Raw genomic sequence first — 19,311 nt, 5'->3', positions numbered from 1 at the left:
GGCCTGAGCCCACCGTGGATCCACTGGAATCCCGCTGGCACAGAGGATATACCTGAGTGTCCATTCATGCTGGAGAGACCGTGCCACCCTCCTGGGGCACGCCCCTCCCAGCCCTAGCGTGATTATGCAAAGGTGCACACGTGGGCAGCCTCACACTTGGGCAACCTGATAGGCACGCCCTCCAGGTACCGGTGCTGGAAGGACATTCGTGGCAGCAAAGGCGGTGTGCCCTCAAGAAATACGCATAGCTGGTGCCTAAACCAGCAGCTCTTGACAGCATCTGTGGGGTATGAGGCTGAATTCTCAGCACGGGGCTAAGCCTGTGACGTACTTTCAACTGCTTGATTATCGTAGCAGCCCTGCAGGGCAGGCAGTGCTAGCTCTATTTTTGAACTGAAGCGGCTGAGATTTAGAAATGCTAAGTGACTTGCCCAAGGTCACACAGAGAATGTGAGGCTGCAGCAAAGCTGGGCTGGAGGCTGCTCCACTCTGAACCTCTCTTCTCTCCCGGGACAAGCCAGGGGCCCCGTTGGGGAACACTGCTTGTCTTCTAGAAGACAAGGCTGGACACAGGGCTGAGGACTGTACACCCGAGGCTCAGGAAGGCGTGATGGAGCCGTGTTGCCATTATGCTATTAAACATTAAACACACACTTTCCATTAAGGAAAAACAACAAAAAATTTGCATAGCAGCCTAGAAAATGCTCCAGGAAAGCACATTTTGCTCCCTATGTCCAGATCAAATGATAAAAGACGGCACCAGGCTTTTGAAAGGCAGGTGCAGATGAGGTGAATACAGTGACAAGGGCAAGTCCCCGCTGGCCAGGAAAGACCCTTGCTCAGGCGCACACCGTGTCCTGCATCTCGCCCTGAGGAAAGAGGAGCACACAGCCACCAGGATGTGTCACCAAATCAGCATCATCAGAGCCAGTAAATGGCAACATTGCCACGAAGACTAAGGCTGCAGAGCACACATCCATTTCAGTTTCCTTCCTTGGCCAGGGCGGGTTTTGGAAAAAGAGATGGTGCCTTCTGCCTTGTGTCTGGTCACAGCTCTCATCAGAGGTGTGGGTACAAGTCGGGTGTGACTGGAGAATGAACAGGTTGTTAGAGCCCCTCTGCTCTGGCTCCAGCCTCTCCCTTGCGGCCTGACGCCATTTCTGTGGATTCACTGCTCCACTGATAATGCTTCCTCGTTTTTAGAGGTGAAGCTTCACACTATTTCCTTAGATACAGTGATTTTTTAAAATGAGACTGATTGTTAGTAACTATGAGTGATACACAGTCATGCGTCGCTTAGCGACAGGGATGCGTTCTGAGAAATGCGTCCTTAGCCCATCTCATCACCGCTGTGTGAACATCACAGAGGGCACTACACACGCCCCGCTGGCGCAGCCTCCCACACACCCGGGCTGTGCGCTGAGCCGACCACTCCTCGGCCACACGCCTCTAAGGACAGCGGTGCACTCTGCCTTCCGCTCAGGATCGCTGCGTCGGGAGCTGCGTGTTTGGGCTCAAATTCCGACCTGCCTGGCAAAGCTGGGTGACCTTGGAAAAGTCGCTTAAACTCTGTTGACCCAGTTTGTTTGTAAAACAGGGATACTGGTAGCCTCACTTCTAGGACTGTTCTGAAAATTAAGCTATTTACGTAGAGCATTTGGAATAAACCTGATGTATTTATTAGTGGTTTTATTATCCTTTATAATGGCAAATTATTGAATCATTAACACAGCATTTGCTCAGCTTTTATGGGACACTCATATTCCTCATTCTGCTAAGAAGGATCGTCTGAGGCAGCCGTGGTGCTAACCAGCAGGCTTTGCGTCTCCCTCTACCTCTGGCCGTGATGCTTCTTCTGCAGCCACAAAGCTACTTAATCTGCATGGGGCCCAGTCCCTCTTATTAACCTCTTCTGACAGATGCAGCAGCTGGGGCAGCCAGTGCGTCCCTCAGTGGCACTTGGTAGGAAGGGACAATTCCCAGTGAAATTTCCTGAATCCCAGGCTCTTTGCTGTTACACCATGCTGCCTCCTTTATTCAAGGTTTGTCTTCTTAGGAATAAGTCTCTTTAATTCCCCCCAGTGAACTGCCCTGTGTGCACCTGCCCCGTCCCTACACTGTACTGTGGACATGCTGAGGCCAGCCACATTCCAGAGAGGTTCAATGAAACATGAAACCTCGAAATTACAGAGCACCTGAGGCTGTGGAGGGCTGAGCTCTGGGGGTGTGTGGGGGACTTGGGGCTGTGCGGCCAGAGTCGGGCTAAGCGAGCCAAAAGGAACCTTTCCGACCAGCACAGCTGAAGGAAGCTGTAGGTGAGGAGGTAAAGTAGAGGGTGCTCTGGGGCTGGGTGTGGTGGCTCACGCCTGTAATCCCAGCATTTTGGGAGGCCAAGGTGCGTGGATCACGAGGTCAGGAGTTCGAGACCAGTCTGGCCATTTTGGTGAAACGCTGTCTCTACTAAAAATACAAAAATTAGCTGGGTGTGGTGGCACACGCCTGTAGTCCCAGTGACTCAGGAGGCTGAGGCAAGAGAATTGCTTGAATCCAGGAGCAGAGGCTGCAGTACGCCAGGATCATGCCACTGCACTCCAGCCTGGGCGACAGAGCTAAACTCTGTCTCAGAAAAAAAAAAAAAAAAAAGAGAGGATGCTTTGGATGCCTTTCATGCTCTTCTCCCAGAGTTGCATCCAGTCTGACAGGCATTCCAGGGCGCCTGCTACGTCGAGGTTAAATGCAGCCACGAGGGGACAGCTAGCGGCCCACAAAGCCTTTAGGAAGGCCGCACTGTAGTCGGGGAGCAGACAGGCTTGCACAAGGAACGCGCGGCAGCGTGAGCGCACGTGGCGAGGCCCCGGGCAGCCTGGCGGGATGTGGGGCTTTCTGGAGCATTGTGTGAAGAACTGATTGTGGGAAGAAGGGAAGTGACATAAGGGGAGGGAGGCCGCTGAGTGCGTGCAGAAACCCCACGGACTGGTCAGAGAATAGGAAGACCTGGGGACTGGCCAGAGAGGGTAGACGTGCACCTGTCTCTGGTTTTGAGCTTGGGTGGCTGAGCAGGGACCCCAGGGAGGCCAGTTGGCTGGGGCCACCAACACCCAACTTCAGACAGGTCATGGTGAGGCCCGTTAGGCAGTTGGAAATCCGGGACTTGCAAGTCTTCCGGGGCTGAAGGAGAGCGTGCGTGCAGCTTAGCCTGCTGGCCTGCTGCTGTCTTGTCCTGCCGAGAGGTCTGCGGGTCAGCCTTGCATCGTGGGCGTTGAGCGTGGCCGGGAGAGAGCTGCCCTTCACAATGCAGCCCTGTGCCTACTGCCCACCCTGCCTGCCGCAGCTGACTGCTCCAAACACAGGCCCTGCCCCTGGCCCAGTCCTGCCGCTTCAAACTTGGGAACTTGAAAGCAAATGGATGGATCCCACCTTGATGAGGACGCCGTGAGATGTAAAGCAGGCGGGTGGCGTTGGCAGCTCTGATTTTACAAAGCTGGTCATCCGTGAAGGAAGGTGAGGCGGCACTGAGAGGCAGCGCATGTGCGAGGCTGAACTGTGACGTGGAGACGCCCGCCTGACACTGCCGCCTCGGGCCAGGGGTGCTGGGGAGAGCCCTTGCTCTGTCCACGGCCTCCGTGGTGAAGTTTCTTCAGATCTCGCAGGCAGTACATCCCATTCTCATCTCAGTCTAATGAGAAAAATCGATTTGTATATCATTTTCACAAATCCCTATTGTGTCCTGGTTGCATACACTCAGAGGTGTGCAGTAGCTTGCAGGACTGCAGCCTACACGGCAGAGCCTGGACTCAGTTCAGATCCTCCCGGCCGTGTATGCTCCAAGTTTGTTTGTATTACCTGCTGTACCAAGCTGCCAGCAAATCTCGGCGACTTAATGTAATAGACCTTCTCCCTCACTCCGGCAAAGTCCACAGTGGCTGCTCCTGGACAGACAGTCCTCCCTCAGGCTGCATCCCCTGCGGCCTTGCCATCTTGTGGCTTTTAGGCTCTCATGGCATCACCCAGGTGCCAATGGGGAAAGACGGATGGATGGAGGGGTCCCCTCACCCAATGCTCAGCAGCCTTAGCTGGCAAGTGATGTACAGCATCTCTACAGGTGCCCCATCGACAACACCCAGCCATGTGGCCGTGCCCGATGCAGAGAGCCGGGAGGCCAGCCAGCCACAGCTATGTACTGTGGAAGAGGAGCACCAATCCAGGTGCGAGGCCAGGCCCTCTCCACGCCACCACCATCCAATGGAGAGTCAAAGGGTTGAGCCCAATGCACCCCGTTGGAAAGACAGCTGGGTGTCGTGGAGAGAGAAGAGCCGAACCCCAGGATACTCTTTTCCATCAGAGGATCTAGTCTCTGTGGGACAGGTGGAGGGACCTGGGCACCAGTGCACACCTCTGAGCACCGTGCTTCCTCCCCTAGTGAGGAGAGTCAGGGCAACAAGAAGTAAAGGTGGGAAGAAACCCACGCAGAATCCCAGAGCAGGGCGTAGGGATGGAATATGAACCCTGCCCTCTAGGTCTAGGGGTGAGAGTGACAGGTCAGGGATGGTGCTTTTATCTTCTGGCTTGTGAGCCCCATTGGGGATATCACTGCAAAGAAGTTAGAGACCTGCTGTGGCTCATCATATGGGATCTTACAAGTGCTGGAAGAGCTGGGGGAGGCCTTGTGGGTGTGGCAGCAGTAGGAGATCTGCACACACTTCCAAGGTGTGCTGGAACAGACTCACACAGCTTTTGGAGAGGCACCCTAAAAGCTGGCACCTGTCCCCGTCACACCCTCCCACCCCCCTCAACACACACAGCTGCCTGCCTAGCGCATCTATAGATGGAAACCTTCGCCTCCTAGTGCTGCAAATATGAGCCTTAATATGTGTAAAAACATAATGAGTGTGCAGGGCCTTTCCTGAAAGGCTTGTTTTGCTTTTCCTTGCGCAGAGGAATGCAGTCCTGCTCTAATGATGCTGAACAAGTCCTTTACCGTGAAATAACATAAAGTTGCTACTTTCCAAGGATCTCAGCCTCTATTTACAATGTAATTAGCATAGTAATCAAAAGCAGTCAACAAAACATAAAAAAAACTATTACTCATGGCTCTAAACTGTTGGTCATAAAATAGTACAGCTTTAGAAATGGTGACAAATCCTGTTTTCCCAGTAAACTCTCAGGTACGCTATCTTTTGTGAGGCTTTGAAGTAAGAAAAAAAATAATCAATTTATCTCTGTCTGAGACCTTAGCTTATAAACATCTGCTGATGGCAAAAAGCCGAGATAGCTATTACAAGGTTTCCACTAAAGCAAAAATAGTTTTCATGCTATTCAGAAAGAGGAAAAGTTGATTTATTTATTTCTGGGGTAAAGATCTATAAAAATATATGTTTTCTTTTTCCTTCAGCCAGACTTTGGCTCCTGAAATGCTCATAAAAATGATGGGCAGCATTGAGTCGAGGCTGGTGGAGCTCCTCCCCAGCACCCCACAAGCGCCCGCTCCGGAGCAGGACCCGGCACTTGCACCAGCAGGAAGGGACGAGCCATGCAGGCCAGAGCCTCCCTCACTGCACGATGGGACTGATGGGTGGCTCAGCTCACCTGGGGCTGCTCCAGGTCAGGAAGGCGCAGGCAGGTGCTAGCAAACCTTATGAAGACTCAGAATGGGGAGCGGCAGGTTCACGTGCTGGCCACTCAGCTCTACGGACAGAGGCGCTGGCTTTGAAGCCTAGCTGCATGCCAAGCCCAGTCTAGTGAGGCAGGAGAATTGTTTCCAGTCCTCAGATGAGAAGATGCACTTGGAGCGCTGAAGTTGCTTGCCCAACGCCACTGGCAGGTAGGACACTGACTCCACATCTCATGCTCTTTCCACTGCATCGCGCATCCCCTGCAATGGGACCTGAAAGTGCTCTTCTCCTGGCTGGTTACTTTCTCTGAGGCAGAGACAGTCACCGAGTCCAAGATAGCATCCAGGACAAGAAAAGTGTGACTCAAATGCCTCCCCTCATTACACTAACCATCAAAAGATGGCACAACCATGGCTTAATTTTAGGTTTGATTCATCTGTAGTGTGCTGGCTTCATGGACTTTTCCCTCCTGCCTTTAAAATACTGTAGATGGAAGATCAGCTTCTAGATAAGCTGCTCACTTGACTCTCCATTTTCTGTTTCTGAGGTTGCTCTGGCTGGAATGCAGTATCCATCCTGCTCTAAGCAGATTAATGTAACATCAACACTAGCCATGCAAACCTGAAGGTTTAGCGTGTAAGCTGGAGTGCTGGAGGGAGGTAATCTAGATTTCCTGCCACGCCTTCCATCAGACGTGGTGAAAAAAAAATTCTGAATTCTAGCACACCTAGCTCAATTATACCAGCACATCTAGCTTCATTAATTATGCCAGCACACCTAGCTTCATTAATTATACCAGCACACCTAGCTCAATTAATCACACCGGCATACCTAGCTAAATTACAGGAACGTAGTTCAGAGTATACACCTGCATTTACTGCATTTACAAATTTAAATACACTATATAGTAAGCTATGGTAAAACTACAGTTGACCTTCCTCTCCTCACTAGCAGAACTCATTCTGGAAAATAACAGATAAAAATAGAAATTACAATGCTATGAAAAACTTCATTTTACCTGAATGGATGGTTTATTTTCAATTATTATCTTCAATAAATAGGATGTAAAATGAGAGATCATTTTTGTACTATCACAAAAAATGTTGTTTTGAAATGTTACGAATATGCACAGGTGTTTTGAAATGCAAAAAAGTAGCAAAGAAGCTACCCACTAGGGGAAGCTTTTAAACTAGAACCTGATGTGATGATGGAAATGTGATATTCTGGCAGCTCTGGATTGTTCCGCTACATTGCGTAGGTCCGTGGAGGATAATGCACTTTTCTCCAAGGTAGATATGTTTTACCGTAGGATGTATTTTCAATCACTAGCTGTAGGAAGCCCGACTAATGCGGCATATACAATGACAGTCTCATCTCGCCTAAAGACAGTGGGATAAGCTCCAAAGCTGATCAATGGAGCCATGTCTCCAAGGGTCTCTAAGAGGCCTTTTCTGTCTCTCTGCCCTGCCTCACCTACAGGCAGGTGATATTTCTCTCCAGTGTCACCAGATCCAAAAGCCACTTGCAGGTGTGGTGAAGCCACCAAAAAAGGAAACATATTCTCTTGTGCCTCTGGTATTACAAGTGAGGAAAACTTTTCAGACAAGCCTGGTTGACTTTTCAACAGGGAACAGTGGCTGTGATTAAGTTACGACCAGAAACCTGGACCTAACTCATTCTTTAGCACAGGCAATAGTGACACCATGTTCGGTTTAGAGCAACCCAGATGCCTTCACTGGGCCTCTGCTCCCGTCAAGCCTACAGTCATCGTATGTGTGGGCTAACCTGGAGTTCTGTTCAGGGACAAGCAGACGGGCAACTGTGCAGGTCGGGAAAAGACAGTGTCTGCCAACATGACGGGCTGTGACCTTCTGTTCTACTTGTCGCTATGTGCTCCGGAGCCTGGCCTGGCATGGGGTACACTGGAGTTATTCAGCAATGCTGGTCCAACTAAATGCATTGGCACAACTGGAAGTGCCTGACTTCAATGCAACGGAGAAACAGTGAGAGAAACAAGGAAAAGAAGACACGTTTTGGTTTTAGAATGAGAAACGCAGTGCGATGAGTTACAGCCTTCTACCGGGCAGGACTCTGACTTCGTAGGATCGGTCAACATTAATTTTACATTTCCTTCAGTTTCCATAGCGATGCGCCTCATACCTTCTCTCCTATTGCCAATAGCAATGCTTCTAATATTATATTTGTCAAGTAACTTGCAAATATTTCCTGTCATTGTTTTTCTGGTTGTTTCTCTTGGAAAGAATACTGCCAATTCGAAAACAAATAAACGAAAGGCTACGTGGCGCATGCGCAGAGTCCCACCGCACAGAGTGCATCTTGCTAATCAGTGAACAGCTGCACAGAATCCAAACTACATCCCTTTGGGTTTCCTCCCAAGAACCAGTTAATTTAAGTCAAATATCATTGTAGGCATCTCCTATAGAAGAAGAAGATCCTTGTACTAGGCGTGGGCTTCTAGACATGCACAGAGCACATCTGCTGGTCTTGGGGTTCTTTCTACAAGAGAGATGCACAGAGGCCCGGAAGCACAGAGGAGGGGTACTAAAGCCAGCACAGGGCGGGGATGCTGGGTGCTGTGTGTGCTTGCGTGTGCACCTGCATGCGAGAGGAGTGTGTGTGAGCGGAGTGACTGTGAGAGGGGAATGAGGATGCAAAGGGCATGGGACGAGGGGAACCAGCACCAGTCAGAAGCAGGAGGCTGCGCACACTGGTTTCTCCTGGGCTGGACAAACCTAGGCTGAAGTGCGTGCTGCCCTCCCTCTTTCTCTTCTCCAAAGCTGACCCTCAAGTGGACCGAGTAGGAGCAGCTCTGGTGAGTGTGGAGATGACAAACAAGCTGAGCTCTTTCTGAGCCAGGTGGGCCCCCAAGCCTTGCACATGCACCTTCCATGCCATGCTGAGCAGTGTTCACCTCTCCGCTTCCTCATCCGTGGAATGGGAATAACGGAACACTGCACCGCCCAGAGGGCGCCGGGGAGGTTTGATGGCTCCATCTGCAAGGGCCCCTGAGAGAGGAGTGTGGCCCAGAGTGAACACGTGGCCAATGTTAACAGTGAGGGGAGATGAGGGCAAGGGGGGTGATGAGGGTGAGGACAGACGGTGAATATTCTCCCTTCCCAGCTGGGAAACTGCGATTAGAAACTCTACAAAGCTCACCTAGGGAGCATGGGAAGTGGCACGGAGAGTCAGGGCTACATGTCTACAGACAGCCAAGTGCGCTTCAGAATCTCCAGTCTGCTGACTTTCTAGAGAGGCAGACTGTTCAGGAGACAGCCTTGACCGCCCCAGGGTATGATCAGCGATGATCATGGAGCACTGCTGCTCACGCTTAGTTAGGGCTGCTCCACGGGCACTGCTGTCCTCCACCTCCGCCGGGAGTTGTTGGGAATTTCTGGGTGGATACCAAGGGCATGTTCCATAGAATGCCCAAGGCTGCTGGAGTCACCCCCAGGCCCCAGGCAGTAAATCTGGCCACACTCATTGGCATTAAAATTGCCCAGCATGTCCGTATGAACACCATGAATGGCCAGGTGGTCTTCCTCTGCAAGACCCGAGGCGCTTCAGGCTGTAGGATGCTGTCAGCACCGCGGGGTGGCATGTGCCCCAGTCAGGCAGGGCGGCCTGAACCCGTGCTTGCTGTGCTCCCCATACATGCCCAGACTCCAGAACTCTATAACGCTTTTCATTCCTATTGGCTTTTTGAAGAGCATCATGAAGATTCTTGAGGAAAAATAGCCAAAAGATAAATTAAATAAAATACAACAATTCTAATTTTAGAGGGGGAATCTGCTAAGCCAGGCCTTTAATGTTTTATTCTCTGTCGAGAGACTCCTATGCAAAGCTGGCAACTTGCCTAAGAATTGGAAGGGAATGTGCAGTGCCTAGGAGCTTAGAGATGGAAGGGACAGCACCCCTTGCCTGGTTCCCCTTGGATCCAAAGTGTGGGCAGGTGCTAGGGGGACATGTTGAGTAACCCTGATGGCCTGGGGTTGCCCTAGCCAAATCCAGGTGCATGGAGGTCATGAAGCTCTTAGGTTAGAAAGCTCTGGAGAAGGCAGGCCAGTGGCAGAGATGGCCAGGCAGTAAGTGTGGGGCTTCTCATGATCTGCCTCCTGGGTCAAACTGCTCCTCAAAATGGTGACTCTGAATGAGCCAAAGAGTGGTGATGTTGTAAGCCATCTTTCCTGCACATCAAGTTCAAGGGAGGGATGCTTCGTCCTCCCCACAGCCTTCAAGATCTGGAGGAGCAGATGCTGTGGGAGGTTAGGTCCAGCCACGGGGGAGCCCTCCTTCTTAGGCTGCCTGTACGAGTGCCCCTGCCCTGGCCTGCATAGTCCCCGGTGTTGTGGGGATTGGAAGCTCCCACTCAAGGCTCCAGACCACGGCGAGAGGGCGAGATGGGGTGGACCCAGCATCAGCAGCATAGCCATGGCTCAGCAGTGACTGCCGTGCACCAGCTGAGGCTCCTGGGCACCTCTGTGCCTGTGCAGCATGGTGAGTGAGGCTCCCTGGGGAGCGCAGTGCACCTGCTCTTGCTGGGCTGTGAGGCCCCTACCCGGGGGACAGGAACTGATCCCTGGCTCTTGGGATGTTTGGAAGCATGTAAGTGCCCGGGGGTTTCTGGGCTTCCTGGGTGGGAGGGGCTGGGGGTGGAAAGGTGTAGCAGAAGTTGCTGATGGTTCATTTGTTCGTTTGTTTGTTTTTACTTTCAAATGCTACAGAAAGAGCACCAACTGCACCCCAGAGCTGAAAGTGAACACCTTAGTGTTGCGTTACCCATGAAGTCATCATTAAACAAACATTTGTCACTCCTTCCCCAAAAAACTAAATAAAGGGCCTTGGCCAGCATATTATTGTGGCTTTAAAAATCAATTAGAAAGGCTGGGCATGGTGGCTTATGCCTGTAATCCCAGCACCTTGGGAGGTCGAGGTGGGCAGATCACTTGAGGTCAGGAGTTCTAGACCAGCCTGGCCAACATGGCAAAACCTCATCTCTACTAAAAGTACAAAAATTAGCTTCGTGTGGTGGTGAGCACCTGTAATCTCAGCTACTAAGGAGGCTGAGGCACGAGAATGGCTTGAACCCTGGAGACGGAGGTTACAGTGAGCGGAGATTGCGCTGCTGCGCTCCATCCTGCTGAAAGAGCAAGACTCTGTCTCAAAAAAAAATCAATTAGAGATAGTTAAGTTCTAAAGGATCATGCTGTGTATTAGGATTAAAAATACACAGAATACATGTAAGTAATTCTATTTATTTACTGTGTATATCTAAACACACACTTTTTTTTTTTTTTACCATAAAATCCCAAAATTCGTTAGTTTATAGAAGAGTTGTCTGTCTCCTCCCCAGCACTGCCAGGGCCTTTCCTTTTTAGTAATGGAAAAGAGATCGCCAATGATACGAAGCTATTTGATCCAGCAGTCCAAACAGCAGATCTCTTAGTAACATGTTAAATAAACTGATTTACAGGGAAGTTCTTCAGTCTTCAAGGCTAAAAGGTCTCCCGTGATACATGGGCCTTCAGATAAATGTGTGTATAACATAACACCTTATTTCTCAGTTTAAAAGGGGTGCTCCTGATCTAAAACTTCATACTGGCACATTCATTTCCCTGTCTCTTTTGAAGTTGTCTCCACCTAGATGAAAAAGTCTGTGAGGGAAGGTTCTGGGTCTTACCTGGTCACTGCTGCACCCTGAATCTGGAAAGGGCCTAGCATGGCATAGGCCAGCAGCACACGTGGAGGGAGAGGAAGAATAAGGAGCAGTGAGGATCCTACAAGAATACCTAGGAGAAAAAGCGTGGGAAGGGAAGCCCTCTGACCGCAGGAATCTCCAAGCTGCAATCTGCCAAGGCCCTGACGTTCCCCCAGCAGGTGTGGGAGTAAATGTTCCTCTAAATAGCTGTCTGCTGTGCTGCTGAAGCCAGGGTTCTCATCGGGAGAAGCTCTCACTCCGGGCACCCATGCTGGAGGCCCCAGTCACCGCAGAGCCTCTGCTGGGTTCTCCCAGCTCCTGGACTTCCACTTCTCAGGCTGCTTCTGATCTGGTCTTGCTTGTTAATATTCACTTGGAGTGGCTGGCAAAATATTAAATATTAGGGAAAGTTATGGATTGTAATCTCAAACATTTTGGGAGGCGAAAACATTTTATTGAGGCATGCTGAAGGTAGCCGGCTTATAAAAATTAGCACAGGTAAAAGATAGAGACAATGAAACGCCTTCCCGTCTTAAGTCTGCTTACCCCACACCCCTTTGTCTCCACCGTTCACTCACGTAAACTTTGTGCTGGATGGTCCTCTCGGGGGAGATCAAAAGGGAACTACCTGTTAATAGTGTTTACTCTGGGCCCAGAACCTAAAGCTTTTATCGTTTGTAAAACCACTCTTTTAACCATGTTAATTATCCAAAAGTGTGTGGACTTAGAAGCTCTGTTATGAATAAATGTGTGGAAGGACAGAGGGTCTGGGACGACTGGCTGCATTTTGCCCTCAGAAAGCAGCCAGCGGCCCTCCCTAGCCTACCTGCATCACTGTAATGGTGTGAGAACGCATTCATTCATTCATTGCTGAGTCAGGGTCCATAATGGTGTGAGGACGCATTCATTCATTCATCGCTGAGTCAGGGTCTGTAGGTCAGACTCCTACAGGTGGTGGTGACATCACACTTGCTGCCCTCCCTGGCCTCTGTGTTGGTCCAGATGGGGTCATCGCTGTCACCTGTGAGCCCCTGGAAACAGCAGCCTGACTTCCACTCCAGCCATTGTCTTTGGACATTTATTTGTACAGGCCAAGGTGTGAGTGTCATATTCATGTGATCAAAAACTGACTGGCTCCATCTTCCACACACCTGCGTTCTCAGTATCTCTTTTTTTCTTTTTTTAAATTTTTAGTGTTTTTTTATGTTTTAACTTTTTTTTGTTATACTTTAAGTTCTGGGATACATATGCAGAACATGCATGTTTGTTACACACATGTCATGACGGTTTGCTGCACCTATCAGCCCATCATCTACATTATTTATTTCTCCTAATGCTATCCTTTCCCTAGCCCCCTATCACCCAACAGACCCCAGTGTATGATGTTCCCCTCCCTGTGTCCATGTGTTCTCATTGTTCAACTCCCATTTATGAGTGAGAACATGCAGTGTTTGGTTTTTTGTTCCTGTGTCAGTTTGCTGAGAATGATGGTTTCCAGCTTCATCCATGTCCCTGCAAAGGACATGAACTCATCCCTTTTTATGGCTGCATAGTGTTCTATGGTGTATATGTGCCACATTTCCTTTATCCAGTCTATCAATGATGGGCATTTGGGTTGGTTCAAGTCTTTGCTATTGTGAACAGTGCTGCAATAAACATACATGTGCATGTGTCTTTACAGTAGAATGACTGATATTCCTTTGGGTATACCCCAGTAATGGGGTTGCTGGGTCAAATGGAATTTCTGTTTCTAGATCCTTGAGGAATCACCACACCGTCTTCCACAATCGTTGAACTAATTTACACTCCCACCAACAGTGTAAAATTGTTCCTATTTCTCCACATCCTCTCCAGCATCTGTTGTCTCCAGATTTTTTAATGATCACCATTCAAACTGGCGTGAGGTGGTATCTCAGTGTGGTTTTGTTTTGCATTTCTCTAATGACCAGTGATGATGAGCATTGTTTCATATGTTTGTTGGCTGCATAAATGTCTTCTTTTGAGAAGTGCCTGTTCATATCCTTCACCCACTTTTTGATGGGGTTGTTTTTTTCTTATAAATTTGTTTAAGTTCCTTGTAAATTCCCTTTGTCAGATGGATAGATTGCGGCAATTTTCTCCCACTCTGTAGGTTGCCTGTTCACTCTGCTGATAGTTTCTGTTGGTGTGCAGAAGTTCTTTAGTTTAATTAGATCCCATTTGTCAATTTTTGCTTTTGTTGCCACTGCTTCTGGTGTTTTAGTCATGAAGTCTTTGCCCATGCCTGTGTCCTGAATGTTATTGCCTAGGTTTTCCTCGAGAATTTCTATGGTTTTAGTTCTTATGTTTAACTCTTTGATCCATCTTAATACAGAGCTGTTATACTTTCTATGGACACTAACTGTGTCAGCCATGACCTCGTGAGCAGAGGCAGCCAGCATCCCTCCATCTCCACCCCTTTCTGCCGTATCTGCTGTGTCCTGCCAGCTTCTGAGGATGAATAGAGATCTACAGAGGTGACCCAGGGACATAGATGTAAGCTCAGGCAGGTCACCAAGCACGAGTTAGAAAATGTCTGAAGCGTGGGTCTTCAGTTTCAAAGCTTGGATGGCCTCTCTGTTTAGTGGGCCAGACCAGCCTGGACACATTTTGTTTTAGAAACCCAGGACCAGGAGTCCGTCTCCATCTTTCCCATTTATGCACATCCAAGGATGGTTGGCTCCATGGATTCCATCTTTTATCTTGTGAAGTAACAGGGATAAACAGTGACGGAGGAACCCAAGACTGTCTCTACCAGGCCCAGTCCCCACACCTTGCCCCATTTTGCCCTCCTTACCCAGAGCTCTTTTCCCCACCCTAGAGGGGGCTCTTCACAAGATGGGTCCTGCCTGTCCAAACAGCTCCTCTGGGGCACGTTGAAGGGTAACTTTGCACACCCTGAAGAATCAGGAGGAGCAGTGCCAGGCAGAGAGCTTGGGGGAAGGGATGGTTGGTGAGGGTGTCTCGTTGATGCCGCTCCTGTCTGTTGGCTTGATTCACCAGCCCAAGCTCTTTATGTCATGGTCCTCACCCCAGGTCATCCTTAAATAAATATCATTTTTCTTCTTTAGAGAAGCGTTTTATGCAAAGCAAGATTACCAAGCACATTGCCCTTCAAATAAAACAGCAAGCCACCTACCATTCTCAGTAATGTGTGGTAAAGTTTTCCAGCAGCTCCTATTACATATTCAGAAAACAACATAAATGCTTCAGGGGTACTTTATGGGTTTCTTAGCTGGCTTCTGTAGAACCATTAAAGATCTCCAACCCAACTCAGGGCAGCAGAACTCAGATGAGCAATTTCAGGGATCCATCAGTGCTGGGCATAATGAAGTGCGCGTGCAAGTGTGTGCACAGGTGTGTGTGCACAGGTATGTGTGTTTCCTGAGGCCACAAGGTTCTTGCAGACTGTTTGTCATCAGCAGTCTCACCAGGACAGTGCCACTTGTTGAGCAAAGGAGCCCTGAGTCACAGAAGCAAGTGCATCAGAACCCACAGGCTGCGTGGCCACCCATTCCGCATCAGTCTACAGTTGGTGAGAAAAAGCCATACCAAGTGTGGACCAGTCCAAGACGCAGAGGCAGAAAGGCTGCAGCTGGTGCCGTCCTCCCCAGCCCTGGTGTTGCTTCCCTGATGTTCTGGCCACACTGTCCCTTCTTTATACAATTTTCTCAGCTCAGTAACCGGAGGCCTGGACCCACAGACGGTCTCTTCACTTGAGCCTGCAAGGCTCCTCTCCTGCCTGTGGGTGCAGAGTCTGTCTGTCCTCTCCCCTCTTCTCCCCTGGGATGTGCTTGCCTTTTTGCTCTACTAATTTCCAGAGAAGGTGCTCATCCAGCAGCCATGGCCTGTCTGATCGAGTGGGCTTCCGAATAGGGACGGGGAGCTCCCTGCCCACCTGCTGCAGAGAGCTGAGTCAAAGCAAGGTTCACGGCGAGCCCGCTGAAGAGTGGATGTGATGAGGTGACCGTGGTTGGCAGTAGGAAGCTGACACCATGTGAGGTATCTCAGAGAGCAGAGCCAGAGCAGAGTGCCCTGTAGACTCCGAGGGAATCCTGCGGGGACACCCATGAGCAAGATTAGAGAGGAGAAGGTCACTGCCGCTGCACTTCAGGACAGGACTCTGGAGCTTGGAACTTTCCCATCCTCACATAACCTCACCGCGAGGCAGGCAGTAAAGAGCACAGGAGCTAAACCCAAACCAGCCCATTTCATGCACTGTCCTTGACAGGCAGCAGGGGACACCTAGCCTTCTGCTTCTCTGTTCTTGGTAGCCTGTACAGAACCTGGGTGTCTTCAACTGTATTAAGATGATATTTATGTAGCAAGGTTCCAAAATAGACCCTAAAAGTTTGCATGGATGGAGCAAGAGAAATCTGTTTTCACAGGGACTGAAGAGCTTGCAGGAGAAGGAAGGAAGGGTTGAGGCAGCACAGCCAGTCTACACCAGTAACACAGGGGACCGCAGGTCGGGTGAGGGTGTGGGGTGACTTGCTCTCCCCTGGGCATGCTCCCTGTGGACTCAGGATTGGGTCTTGCTTACAACGGAATGTTTGTGGCCCCCAAATTCATATGGTGAAATTCTAACCTCCAAGATGAGACCTTGGGGGATGGGCCCTTTGAGGGGTGATTAGTTAATAAGGGTGGAGTTCTCATGAATGGGATCAGTGTTCTTACAAAAGGGGCCCCTGAGAGACCTCTCCCTCCTGCTTCCATGCAAGGACACCATCTATGAACCAGGAAACTGATCCTCACCAGACATCGGACCTGTCAGCACCTCGATCTTAGACTTCCCACACACCAGAACAGTACACTGACAAATTTGTGTTGTTTACAAATCGCCAAAGTCTACGATATTTTGTTTTAGCAGCCCGAGTTGACTGAGATGGGTCTCATGGGGTGTAGGGTGTCCAGACTTAAGATTGACAGCTGCTCCACTAAGACCTCACAAAGGCATCAAATCCCAAGCAGTGAGCCTCTGAGACCCTGCTCCCAGAGGGAGGAACCTTCCCCCCAGCATGCTGAGGGCAACTCCAGGCAGAAGACCACAGTGTCTCTGGGGTAGGTGACATGTGGACACAGATGAAACTCTTCTAGGGGGCTTCCAGACCATATGGTATGAGACTTTGCAGGACTTGGGGGTGCAAAAAGATTGAGTGAGGGACAATTTGGAACCATGTGAGCCTGCTCAGTGTAGGGAGATAGTTCACGTGTTGGGTCTTCTTTGTAATGGTTAAAAAAGGTATCAGATCCTGCCTTGGAGAAGACAGAGCACAAAGTTCGGAACTGTGCAAATATGTGGTCGGATACTCCATGCTGTTTATTGAACTTTTCTCAGCCCCAGTGCCTTCAACGTTGTTGTTCAGACGACGTCTCACTTCGTCACGCAGGCTGGAGTGCGATAACGTGATCTTGGCTCACTGCAGCCTTTGCCTCCCAGGTTCAAGTGATTCTCCTGCCTCCCAAGGAGTGAGAATTTCAGGCACCTGCCATCATGCCCGGATAATTTGTATTTTTAGTAGAAATGGGGTTTCACCATGTTGGTCAGGCAGGTCTCAAACTCCTGACCCCAAGTGGTCCGCCTGCCTCGGCCTCCCAAAGTGCTGGGATTACAGGAGTGAGCCACAGCAACTGATTGTCTTCATTTTTAAAGCAGGGATAATGTCATCTACTTCTCAAAGAAATTATAGAGAGTGGAGTGCTCCTGCAATCGCAGCATCTAGCCCATTTCTTGGCGCTTACTATGCACTTAGTAAATGTTTATGGAAATATATACATGCGTCATGACCACACACTTATAAAACCTGCATTCTTTGAAGAGTCTGTTTTACTAGGATGGATCTTGCTCATTCTGAAGTGATACTTCCTGAAATAAGACACACAGGCCTGCCTGGGTCTCTGAGTATTAGGAGGTGAAAGAACAATGCTTTTTTGAATGGCCTCGCAATGGGAACTCAGGACAAGCCATCTCCACTGGGAGTGGGAGGGCTCTTGGCTTCCACTGAGGCCTGTGTTGAAGTAGGAGTGAAGAGGCTTTAGAGAATGACCCTGGCTCTGCCTAGAGGACTCTCCACACAGCTGGGTGGCAGGTACCACCCTGGTCGGTGAAGCAGGGATATCTTTACTTCAACCACTTTCATAAGGTTACATCTACCATGACTTGGCAGCATTTCAGACTATGCTGCAACACCAGCTTCAGCACCAAGGCTGTGCAGGATCCGTTCTCACGTCCCACAGTTACTTCCTGGTGTTGACTCTGTGAGGGGCATTGTCTTAGTAATGGGGTCACCTGTGGGGTAAGCATCGTCCCTGCCCTTTATTCTAACAGTGGGGACGACGGTGATTCCACAGTGAGATAATGTTCTCGGGGAGGGGTTCCCTGTGTGCTCCATCTGTCCTGGACTCACAGGAGACTTCAAAAGCGGGTGGGAGCTGAGCCAACATCTCAGAGATAAGTAGGAATTAGCCAGATGGAGAAGGGGGCTGAGTAAGGTCATCATTCAGTCATGATTCATTTAGTATTTCCTACCTTGTCCTGCGATCTGGTTATGGATGAGTATGAGAGAACCTTTGTCCTGGGATGCAATGAAAACAGTGTGGAAAGAATGGCAGCCCACTGTCTATCAGGCCAGGGGCTCCAATCCTGAGGATGCAACGGCTCTTTCTCCCGGGATCTCACTTTGACATCAGCCATTGGATTCATTCTTTCTTGATGACAAGAATTAAGAGCAAAATAATTCCTTTTTCTCTTTCTTTACCATTTAAGAGATGAATTTGGTATTGTAAATTTTTTAAAAATCTTGATCATCTCTGCTCTAATGAAAATTAGACTCTGACCCATCATCTTCCCATCCATTCATCTACCAATCCTATTTTTTTTTAATTTTAGATTTGGGGGAACATGTGCCAGTGTGTTACATGGATATATTGCATAGTGCTGGGGTTTGGCTTACTGTGCGCATCACCCACAGAGCAAGCATGGCACCCAATCCATAGGTTTTCAGCCATTGCCCCGCTCCCTCCCTCCCTACTTGTGTCGTCCCCAGTTTCCACCTTTTCCATCTTTATGTCCCTGTATACGCATTGTTTACCTACCAGTTACAAGGCTGAACATGGGCCGGGCGCGGTGGCTCACGCCTGTAATCCCAGCACTTTGGGAGGCCGAGGCGGGTGGATCTCGAGGTCAAGAGATCGAGACCATCCTGGTCAACATGGTGAAACCCTGTCTCTACTAAAAATAAAAAAAAAATTAGCTGGGCACGGTGGCGCGTGCCTGTAATCCCAGCTATACTCAGGAGGCTGAGGCAGGAGAATTGCCTGAACCCAGGAGGCGGAGGTTGCGGTGAGCTGAGATCGCGCCATTGCACTCCAGCCTGGGTAACAAGAGCGAAACTCCGTCTCAAAAAAAACCCAAAAAAAACAAAAAACAAGGCTGAATGTGAAGTATTTGGTTTTTTGTTTCTGTGTTAGCTCCCTTAGGATTGTGGTCTCCAGCACATTCATGCATGTGTACATACCATCTAGTATTCCACGCATCCACCCACCCTTACTACATCCTCCAACACGACCCAGGCCCCTCTGGGCTCTCAGCGTGCCATGAAGATACCAGAAATGGAGACACGTGTGCCATGCCCTCTGACCTCGGGCGTCTACAGGCGTCCCCACAGCCACACAGCTTCATGGTGTCTGTCTCTCTGTCTGAGCACTTCTAATGTTTTCTGCCACTTTATTACAAGTCTCACTTTATAATGCAAAGTGACTCCAAACAGGCATGAGTGGACATTTTTTGTCAAAGCATAGATAGCTTTAACATACTTTCTGACTCATTATTTTTATCCATATGAATAAGATCTCAATTAAAACAATGGAGTATAAAATCAAATTTCTGAAGGAGTGCAGGGACACGTCTATTTTGTTATGTTCTCTGCTGTGGACTGGCACAGTGCTGAGCACATGGTAAGTACC

Source organism: Aotus nancymaae, unplaced genomic scaffold (assembly GCF_030222135.1).
Source record: "Aotus nancymaae isolate 86718 unplaced genomic scaffold, 86718_ANA_hifiasm-v0.15.2.pri h1tg000029l, whole genome shotgun sequence".
NCBI lineage: Eukaryota > Metazoa > Chordata > Mammalia > Primates > Aotidae > Aotus > Aotus nancymaae.
The sequence above is the reverse complement of the archived record's forward strand: the minus strand, read 5'-3'. Positions refer to the sequence as shown.